Source organism: Myxocyprinus asiaticus, chromosome 20 (assembly GCF_019703515.2).
Source record: "Myxocyprinus asiaticus isolate MX2 ecotype Aquarium Trade chromosome 20, UBuf_Myxa_2, whole genome shotgun sequence".
NCBI lineage: Eukaryota > Metazoa > Chordata > Actinopteri > Cypriniformes > Catostomidae > Myxocyprinus > Myxocyprinus asiaticus.
This window is the reverse complement of record NC_059363.1, coordinates 9,729,635-9,741,551: the sequence shown is the minus strand read 5'-3', so window position 1 is coordinate 9,741,551 and position 11,917 is coordinate 9,729,635.

Sequence of the window (11,917 nt, the reverse complement as noted above, 5' to 3'; positions counted from 1 at the left end):
CTAACTATCATGCAAACCGTCGTCAGGGGGGCCCTGGTTGGATGGCAAAACTTACAAGGGGGACCCCCTGGTCCAACGGCTGTCAAGGGGGGCTGGTCAGTTGCTTAGGGGCCACGGAAATCATAAACACGCACCGTCTGTTGTTAACAAAATTTTTGGAACAATAAACAACACAACATCTGGCACAGCGTAAATAAGTTAATTAAAAGCACAGTCATAAACAGCAGTTAGGCCTACTACAAATGCAACGACTCGCGCGAGACTACTTTTTAGGGAACAGTTTTGCGTGGTGACTCAAAACAATTTTGCGCGGTGTTCTATTTAATTGCTTAATTGCTTACTGTAGGCCTATGTTGTAACTGCTGTTTTATCATATTTATTTGGTTTATTCAAATTATTTAGTTTTTTATTCTGTTTTGTTCTATTATGTTTAAGGTTTTTATTATTTATTTATTTACATTTACATTTATGCATTTGGCAGACACTTTTATCCAAAGCGACTTATTCAAGGTATACATTTTATCAGTTTGTTTGTTCCCTGGGGATCGAACCCATGATATTGGAGTCAGGGGCGGACTGGGACTAAAAAGTGGCCTTGGATTTTCTGGCCCACCAAACCTGGCCCACAACACACCACATCATAACACATCGGCTCATTGATTCGATTTTCCGGCTCAATTTCAAATTTTTGTGTTGAAAAAACAAAACAAAAAAAGACATTTCTATTGACTGCTAGTCATGACAACGGGCCCCTCCAGTGCAAAAATTGTCAACTTTAAAACATATAAAAACACTGTAAATGTGTTGAGTGGATTTTTTAGAGAAAGCACTAAAATAAGTACTTTATAAATCAGGCAAATAACATGTCAGAAAACGTTTTTCCCAACATACAGATGTTAGGTTAAAATGTACATGAAAGTACAAGGGAAAGTGTGTATTTTAGGTGCTGTGACAAGTCAGCATAAAGATCTTAATCACTTTTAAACTTTTTTCTAGAAGTGCAAATAAACTATTGTCTCAGTTAATATGAGGTTGTGGAAACAACAAGTATAATAATAATATATTATATATGTATATATAGCTATCATAAAATGTGGTTTAAAATAGTTAGATGAGGAAAGTGTCACAGCAGGACACTGATGGCAATGCTTAAAATTTCATGTCAATTACTCACATAACTATGTGTAAATGTTTATTTAAAAAACAAAATCATCTGCAGTGTTTTAATTCCTTCCCCAGATTATTCTTGAGAAAAAGTGAAAAGCCCGATGCTTTGACAAGCGATGTTTCTGCTATCCTTTAAACAAAGTAAGACTCAAATAGCCACAAAGTAAATATTTTTCATGACTCATTTATCAGGCGTGAGCATTATTCAGGCAAGCCGCGCTTCAGCTCCCAGAAATGCTTTTCGGGATGAATAATTATGCAACTGACTATGTACTGCTCATAGCTGTTTGCTGATTTTATTTACGCTACTGTTATTGTATTTGTTGTAACTTGCAGTTATTTGTCATTTAGTTATTATTCAGAGCTCATCTTATAATTAATATGTTGTTTTAGGTTTTCACCATTATTGTGATTTGTATGTCAAATAATGAGGTCCACACAAGGTATGAAGTTAATGCTTACATAGGGATATGCTATCCAATGTGTTAGTAATTTCAAAATAAAATTCATTACATTATTTCAAAATAAAAGCCATAGAACTGGCTTGTCTCGCAGAGATTATGACATTTTTGCTTTGTTATAAGGTCCGTGCAGGCACATTGGGGCCCAGGGCGGGCACCTATATCGTCTGTAGGACAGACCGGTACTTGCGCAGCAGTGGGCCAGCCCAAATTACCCAGCGGCCCACCGGAAAAATACCCGGTGCTCCCCATAGCCAGTCCTCCTCTGCTTGGAGTTGCCAGGGCTATGCTCTACCAGTTGAGCTACTATTTCTTTATTTGTTTGTGTGTGCATGTGTGTGCGTGTTGTAGCGCTTTGGGAATGAGAGAAGCGTGTTACAAATAAAATGCATTATTAGTATTAGTATTATTATTAAAAATAATAATAATAGTAATATTATTATTATTATTAATAATAATAGTAAAATAATTGAATCATTTTTTAAACGGTTCATTTGAACGAACCGTCCGAACGAACCGATTCGCTAAATGAATCGGATTTCCCCACGCTGCTGTATCACTCGCTCTGTTTCAGTGAAGAAAGACAGCTTGGAGAAACGGTGTGTATTTGCAGTGCTTTTTGGCGCATATGGGTCGTGTAAACGTGATGGACATCGGTCGTCGTTCGTACGTGGCTTCGCTGCACATTCTCTACAAAGACCGGGCTAAATCTGCTTCATGTCATGTGCAAATCACCTACCCACCCCCTCCTTTAAGCACATACCCGCATGGACAACCATCTATTATCGTGACCACTCCTGCAGCTCTTTTCTAATGACAGATCCAAATACGATCGTCGATGTAATCATGAACAAGTATAGTCGCGGTAAAAGTTATGGATTATCGATAAAGCAGTGTAGTGAACTGGTTATTGCAGAAGAGAGAACAGTGGCCACTGAAGGTTTTATCTTGATCTGCCCCGTTTTTTACTCATGATGGAATTTAATCTCTAGAAGCAACAACAGGAGTGAACATGAGATTACAGATTTCCTCTGTAGTAAAGCTCTAAATCATCAAATCAATTCTTGTAAGTGCAATGAGCCTCAGTTTATAAAAAAACGTGTCTGGTGACACCTTATAGTGGACATAATGCATCTTTATATTATTGGTTTCATTGGTCACCACGGTTGACCACACCATTCATAACCACAATCTTGGGTAGTTCACAAAATGATTGTTCGAAGAAAGGCAGCTCTATGCTGAAATTTACTTCTTAAACCATTTATACTTCTTCTGGCAACTTAAAATTATGTCTGATTCTGTTTAAGATTAAATAACCCTTTAAATGCATCTCAAATAAATAAAGTCCAAGAACATGAGTACAATCCATTGTGAAGTTGTGAAAAGTTATACTCATATTCTTGTACTTGGACTTTATTTATTGATATATTTATTTAACTTTTTATAGGTAGAATATATATATATATATATATATATATATATATATATATATATATATATATATATATATATACACACTATATTGCCAAAAGAATTCGCTCACCCATCCAAATAATTGAATTCAGGTGTTCCAATCACTTCCATGGTCACAGGTGTATAAAATGAAGCACCTAGGCATGCAGACTGCTTCTACAAACATTTGTGAAAGAATGGGCCGCTCTCAGGAGCTCAGTGAATTCCAGCGTGGTACTGTGATAGGATGCCACCTGTGCAACAAGTCCAGTCGTGAAATTTCCTCGCTACTAAATATTCCACAGTCAACTGTCAGTGGTATTATAACAAAGTGGAAGCGATTGGGAATGACAGCAACTCAGGCCACGTAAAATGACAGAGCGGGGTCAGTGGATGCTGAGGCGCATAGTGCGCAGAGGTCGCCAACATTCTGCAGAGTCAATCGCTACAGACCTCCAAAGTTCATGTGGCCTTCAGATTAGCTCAAGAACAGTGCGTAGAGAGCTTCATGGAATGGGTTTCCATGGCCGAGCAGCTGCATCCAAGCCATACATCACCAAGTGCAATGCAAAGCGTCGGATGCAGTGGTGTAAAGCACGCCGCCACTGGACTCTAGAGCAGTGGAGACGCGTTCTCTGGAGTGACGAATCACGCTTCTCCATCTGGCAATCTGATGGACGAGTCTGGGTTTGGCGGTTGCCAGGAGAACGGTACTTGTCTGACTGCATTGTGCCAACTGTGAAGTTTGGTGGAGGGGGATTATGGTGTGGGGTTGTTTTTCAGGAGCTGGGCTTGGCCCCTTAGTTTCAGTGAAAGGAACTCTGAATGCTTCAGCATACCAAGAGATTTTGGACAATTCCTTGCTCCCAACTTTGTGGGAACAGTTTGGGGATGGCCCCTTCCTGTTCCAACATGACTGCGCACCAGTGCACAAAGCAAGGTCCATAAAGACATGGATGAGCGAGTTTGGTGTGGAAGAACTTGACTGGCCTGCACAGAGTCCTGACCTCAACCCGATAGAGCACCTTTGGGATAAATTTGAGCGAAGACTGTGAGCCAGGCCTTCTCGTCCAACATCAGTGTCTGACCTCACAAATGCGCTTCTGGAAGAATGGTCAAAAATTCCCATAAACACACTCCTAAACCTTGTGGAAAGCCTTCCCATAGTAGTTGAAGCTGTTATAGCTGCAAAGGGTGGGCCGACGTCATATTAAACCCTATGGATTAAGAATGGGATGTCACTTAAGTTCAAATGCGTCTAAAGGCAGGTGAGCGAATACTTTTGGCAATATAGTGTATATATATATATAAACTCAGCAAAAAAAGAAAAAAAAAGAAACGTCCTGTCATTTTCCTTATTTTCAGTAAACTTAACATGTGTAAATATTTGTATGAACATAAAAAGATTCAACAACTAAGACATAAACTGAACAAGTTTCACAGACATGTGACTAACAGAAATGGAATAATGTGTCCCTGAAAAAGTAACAAGTCAGTATCTGGTGTGGCCACCAGCTGGATTAAGTACTGCAGTGCATCTCCTCCTCATGGACTGCACCAGATTTGCCAGTTCTTGCTGTGAGATGTAACCCCACTCTTCCACCAAGGCACTTGCAAGTTATCAGACATTTCTGGGTGGAATGGCCCAAGCCCTCACCCTCCGATTCAACAGGTCCCAGACGTGCTCAATGGGACTGAGATCCGGGCTCTTCGTTGGCCATGGCAGAACACTGACATTCCTGTCTTGCAGGAAATCACGCACAGAACGAGCAGTATGGCTGGTGGCATTGTCATGCTGGAGGGTCATGTTAGGATGAGCCTGCAGGAAGGGTACCACATGAGGGAGGAGTATGTCTTCCCTGTAACGCACAGCGTTGAGATTGCCTGCAATGACAACAAGCTCAGTCCGATGATGCTGTGATACACCGCCCCAGACCATGACGGACCCTCCGCTTCCAAATTGATTACTAGAGTACAGGCCTTGGTGTAACGCTCATTCCTTCGATGATAAACGTAAGTCCGACCATCACCCCTGGTGAGACAAAACCATGACCCGTCAGTGAAGAGCACTTTTTGCCAGTCCTGTCTGGTCCAGCAAAGGTGGGTTTGTGCCCATAGGCGACGTTGTTGCCGGTGATGTCTGGTAAGGACCTGCCTTACAACAGGCCTACAAGCCCTCAGGTCCAGCCTCTCTCAGCCTATTGCGGACAGTCTGAGCACTGATGGAGAAATTGTGCGTTCTTGGTGTAACTCGGGCAGTTGTTGTTGCCATCCTGTACCTGTCCCGCAGGTGTGATATTCGGATGTACCGATCCTGTGCAGGTGTTTTTACATGTGGTCTGCCACTGCAAGGACAGTCATCTGTCTTTCCTGTCTCCCTGTAGCGCTGTCTTAAGTGTCTCACAGTACGAACATTGCAATTTATTGTCCTGGCCATATCTGCAGTCCTTATGCCTCCATGCAGCATGCCTAAGGCATGTTCACGCAGATGAGCAGGGACCCTGGGCATCTTTCTTTTGGTGTTTTTCAAAGTCAGTAGAAAGGTCTAGTTAGTGTCCTAAGTTTTTATAACTGTGACCTTAATTGCTTACCGTCTGTAAGCTGTTAGTGTCTTAACGACTGTTCCACAGGTGCATGTTCATTAATTGTTTATGGTTCATTGAACAAGCATGGAAAACATTGTTTAAACCCTTTACAATAAAGATCTGTAAAGTTATTTAATAATAATAATTAATAATTAATAATAATTAATTAATAATAATTTTTTTTTTTTTTTTTTAATAATTTTCTTTATTTATCACACATTATACATTTGCACATATACGGTGAAATTCTTCTTTTTCACATATCCCAGCTAGGCTGGGGTCAGAGTGCAGGGTCAGCCATGATACGGCGCCCCTGGAGCAGATAGGGTTAAGGGCCTTGCTCAAGGGCCCAACAGTGGCATCTTGGCAGTGCTGGGGCTTGAACCCCCGACCTTCTGATCAGTAATCCAGAGCCTTAACCACTGAGCTACCACTGCCCTATTTTTTTTTTTTTTTTTTTTTTTTTATAATTTTATTTATTATCACACATTATACATTTGCACATATACAGTGAAATTCTTTTTTTTTTTTTTTTTTTTTCACATATCCCAGCTAAGCTGGGGTCAGATGGATTTTTACAAAATTATCTTTAAAATACAGTGTCCTGAAAAAGGGATGTTTCTATTTTGGCTGAGTTTATATAAGTTTAAATAAAGCTTCTTTACATCTTTAGTCCCTAAATGATGTCATATACTGTATAAGATATAAGAGCTTGTAGAGTTAGTTACAAATAATAGCCATTCCTCACAACAGCACCTAACGGCATCCTTTAGAAAACGTATTGCCGTAATAAGGTATATAACTTAAGGTACACAACTCAACTGATTACAACGTCCTATGCCTTAGGCCCAAAGCAAGCCATTATATTAACAGGGATTTCCTGTAAAGGAGCAACTAAGTTCTTCTAACTGCCATGTGCATAAGAGAGCGAGCAAGAGGTCTAACGGCACTATTGTTTTTGCATTGCAAAGAATATGATGAAACAAGTCTGTGAGGGTCAGTTATGTGGAATATTCATAAAGATTGATGGGTAGCAGCGTTCATCTGCCCTCTGTTCCAGGCAGAGGCGGCTGTTGTGTATCAGGGGAGAAGATGGAAAGTAAAACCACCCACCAACAGAAGCTTGAACAAAATCCAAAATTCTTTGACACATTTGACTGCAGTGTTAAACAGATTAAGTTTCAAGTTTTCCAACATTATCTAAGACCATCAAGGCTTTACAGCATGCTTCCTGGAAAATTATCGTAGTTATTCATTTGAGATATTTCCCTTGATTTACCTATACAGTTCCGGCCTTTACTGCAAGTTGAATAGTAGCAAAAGTTTGATGGCTAAAATATGTTCAGGTTTCTATTTTCTTTTTGAAAGAAATGCAACAGTACTTCAGGAAAGAATATCAGTTCATATTGAAGGAACCAATAACGTTCTTTGAAATCATCTGTTTAGGGGACCTTTTATAATAACCATCTATTGGGGATGATCATCTTATGCCCATGGTGCTCAGTAACTCATTTCTGTTTCAAATACACTGTCTTATCTGCAAATACTTTTACCTTGTAATAACCAGACAGGAATGCTGTGCTTGAAACTAATCACCATAAGCCATCCTGAGACTCAGGTTCAATTACAGCAGCCAGAGGGCTTCATTATAGGTATTGTGCTAACTTTGTTAATGCTGTCAATCTATCTCTTAGAAAACCAGGGCAGACTGAAATAGGGGCTCTAAAGTAAAGAAAGTTGCATTGCTGTAATAACTAATGCACCACTGGAACTCACTTTCCTCTTGATGCTTATCAGGTTATAAGCCCCAACAACAAATTACTTTATAAATAAAATCTGTTGGTTTGATTTGCAGTGTAGGTGAATGCTTTTATGAAGCAACATCACATAAACAAGAATGCAGTTGTGATTACCTGTGGCTCTCGGCCTGCAGTCTTGTGCTTGCAGCAGAATCACAACAATGCTGAATAATATTCACGATTTGGAGCGTGATATTGCTTTTCTACAACAGTTCTGTGAACAAGAAGCTAATACATAGTAACTTACATTTTGGACACAATATGAGCAGTTTTTGGTCTATTTTTACCCTGCTAACGAAAATGGTTAGAAATGAAGCTATAGCAGGATCAGACATTGCATGTCACATAGCAATCAGATTTGAGGGTCAAAATGAACTGCATAAAATGTCTTCTCATTTAAGACTTGACAGTAAATGCCCACTGTTATGATTGGCTCTCTGCCCTTGACTAAACTGCTCTCTCCTTGCCATCTCATTGCACACCGCTTCTGGGCGGGGCTACGGAAGTGATAAGGTAAAGTAGACGTTGATGTGTTGTTGTAGAGGTGGTCAGATGTAAATGTCTACCACAGTGTGACATCACAATGTGGAGGAAGTAGAGAACGAGTCATTTTGGTGGCTTGGTTTCAACAATGTTCTTTTTGCAGCGAGGAGGAAGTTTTGAGTTCTGAAACTTAAAGTATGTTTTTATAGTATAATGGACTTTTATATGTTAAAGGATCAAGGAAAATTTCATTCCTCATGCTATGACTCCTTTAAAACCCCAAGGTGAAGGATTTTCACTAAGCTCTAGATTTTGATTAATAATGACATAGTTAATCTATATTTAAGTTAGAAAGAAATTCTTCGGCTTATGTTGACAGTCACCTATTTTGATGTTGGCTGCAGCTGGTGCCTGTATCTTGTGTATTGACCTGAGGCTCTAATGTGGTGTCAGCGTGCCACTAGTTGCTGCTGTAGCTCTGGTTGGATTTATTCTTTCTGCTGCACAGAGCAAGTGCCATGCTAAAGCTGCCAACACACTGGTGGTGACCATCTGTCCTCTGTGTAATGTGGAGGAGTACAGAGATGTCACAGTGGAAGTGGGATGGGCAAATGTATGAAATGTTTGTTATGTTGTAGGTTAGTATATTAACATTAAATCATTAAATGACATATACGGCAGTGAACTGTAAAATATGCAGGCACCAAAATGACATCCCGTAATGTCTGAAACATGGTCACTATTTTTTGTTCAAAATTTCTGGCAACTAAAGCTGCCAGATTTTTACCATAATTTTAACATTATTCTGTTTTTGTACAGTGCTGTTTATTGTTACCTGCAAGTTACCTTACCATATACTGTACACTTTACTGTACATTACTGTACAATATGCTTTTTGGAAGTAAAATGTATTAATTATCATATAATTGATAGTGAAAATCTCTATTATAATTAACAAGACATTTACATCTACAAAATTGTTTAAAGTAGGTGGCTGAATGTGAAAGTGAGTCACTTCCATACCAGAATGTGAAAGTGTAGATTTTCAGTAAAAAAATATATAAATAAAATAAAATACAAAATACAAAAAATTTCACCATTATTATTTAAATTTAGCAACCACAACTGCCAGTTCTTTACCAAAATTTTAACAGGATTTTATTTATTTGTTTACTCTAATGGAGCACAATACTTTGTTGAGTTGGAGAATTCATCACTAGACTAATGGTATTATATAATCTATAGACAAACAAAATCATTTGACCTCATCCCATCTGGCCGCTGTTTAGTGCCTAGATCCTAAACCTTTTTTTGTGGTTCACCACAAATGGGTGTGGAAAATGCTTGCCCCCCAGCCACACCTTTATCTGCCCTCATGTGCCTCATAACACATACCACATTAAACAAGGTTGCTGCAGAGCTTTTAAAATCAAATTTAAGACTTTTAAAGACCTTTTTCAAGACCTGAACAAATAAAATTCATACCATATCCCCATACAAAAACAAACCAACACAATCTCAAAATAAATCATGTATCACAGAGTCTTACTTAAACAGGCAGGGGCACACATTCAACATTGCTTTAACATTGCTTATCAGTAAAACAGGGTAGGATATATGCAAGTTTAAAATACTCAAGACATGTTTTCCACAAATATATCACATTAAAATTGGTTTATGTACCATTATATAAATAAATACAAATTAGGTCATCCGATATTGGATTGTGCTGATTTGATAATGTGTAAAAGAAATAAAATTAATCTGCATATAGTTTTTAAAACTGGTAGCCTATATTAAATGGTATTAGTCTTTCCTTCCTGTAATGAGGAGTGGTGATGGTGTAGTGGGCTAAAGCACATAACTGGTAATCAGAAGGTTGCTGGTTCAATCCCCACAGCCACCACCATTATGTCCTTGAGCAAGGCACTTAACTCCAGGTTGTTCTGGGTGGATTGTCCCTGTAATAAGTCACTTTGGATAAAAGCATCTGCCAAATGCATAAATGTAATGGGGATGGCCAGACAGAGGCTACAAGAGTCCAAATTGAATTAATATATACCAATAACCAGCGAAAAAAATATATATTTGATTCATAGCTAGGAACTTCTAACTTTAAAGGCTGAAAAACACCAGGGACTCTTATTTTGAAATGTTTGAGCTTCAATGCTTCCAGCTGCTCATTCAAACAAATAAGGGATATAGGGATATCATCTACAACTTATTATAATATAAACAATCAAAAGTAAACATTGTCATATTTCATCAACACTACATCATCATCATCATCAACAGCTGATCATTAGTGATAGCTTGTCACAATTAATGATTGTGAACTGCTCTGCAACAGCTGATAACTCTGTTTGGAGAAAATACAACAGTGCCAAAAGACTTTTGTTGTATCATTTGAGATATTTAAGACTTTTTATGATCTTACATTTTGGAAAACTGAATTTAAGACATTTTAAGACTTTTTAAGGATCCGCGGGAACCCTGTTAAAGCCATTATTATGTTGTGGATGGGTTTAGCATGCATTAATTAAAAGGGTCATTCCATAATGAGGAAGACGTTAGGTCAGCCAAACCCAAGCCCTCCTGGATTAGTGTTTGCATTCACCACAGCTGAAAAAAGCCTGCTTTGTACTGAAAAAGGCAGATTCATATAGGTGGACATATTTGCTAGTATGCAGAATATTCAACTCCAGTAGCTACAATAAAGAGCTTAAGATCAAGTGATTTCCCCATGGTGAATTATGTGTAAATAAAAGTGCTCTCAGCCATATCTAACCACTGCAGTAAAAATACATTTGTCAGTATTACAGCAGTTCATAACATTACACAAATTGGAATTTTATCATTATATTATTACTAGATGCATAGTTACTAAACATAGCTACTAATTCACATTCAACTTACATTACTTATTTATAATTCAAATTTTATATTTTAATAAAAGTTAATGATACTAACTAACTAGACTAACTAGATATTAATCTAAACCTGTGATGTCACATTATTTGAGTTAGAGGTCGACCGATAGTGGATTTTGCCGATTTTTTTTTTATTCTTTCCATACTATGGCAGGCACAGACAAAGAGTCCTTAATGAACAAAATCCCAGATGCAGTTTATTGTTCAACCAAAATCCCCAAAATAACCAGAAAAAATCAAATAAAAAATGAAGATTTGCATAACGTGGGACTTTTAAGTATAAACAAGCCGAAACACACCTGGGACTCTTATTTTGAAATTACTAAATGATGAAGAAACTACGTATCTGCAACTATCGACATAGTTTCTTTTTTTAGCAGAGAATGGTAGTTCCAAAAAGCAACTATCAGCACCAATTATTTGGTAAACCTGTTATCGGTCTACCCCTAATTTGAGTAATTGTAATTTATTCGGGAAATATTTTTTTAACATTTTGCCAAAGACTGACTTCCAATATCAAACAGAAAGCTGATCTAATGGCACTGAACCATGACACATATGTCTGTAAAAATGACATTAAGACAGGGCGTTGCCGAGGCCTGCTTGACTGAAAATGTGAGGGATTCTTTTGTCTGTTTTATTGTCTGCCAAGGGAAAATCGTAAATCGAATAGCTTAGAAAAGATCACATCTCTCCTCAACACTGAATATATCATTCATGTGTGTTGCACAAACAGCATGAGACAAATTTCACACCAGGGGTTCGTTCAAAACCTCTAACAGCAAGTTATAATCCTTGAGCTGGATGGGCCCTGAAAAAGGACCGTCCACTAACATACATTTTTTACACTAATCTGCAAATTAAAACCTTTGTTTTAAGGAGCTGTCAATTTGGATTTACTAGATTTCCCAGTGGAAAGGACCTACACCGGCGGCCAAAAGTTTGGAATAATGTACAGACTGTGCACTTAATTGGTACTTTTATTCACCAAAGCGGCATTCAACTGATCACAATGTATAGTCAGGACATTAATAACATGA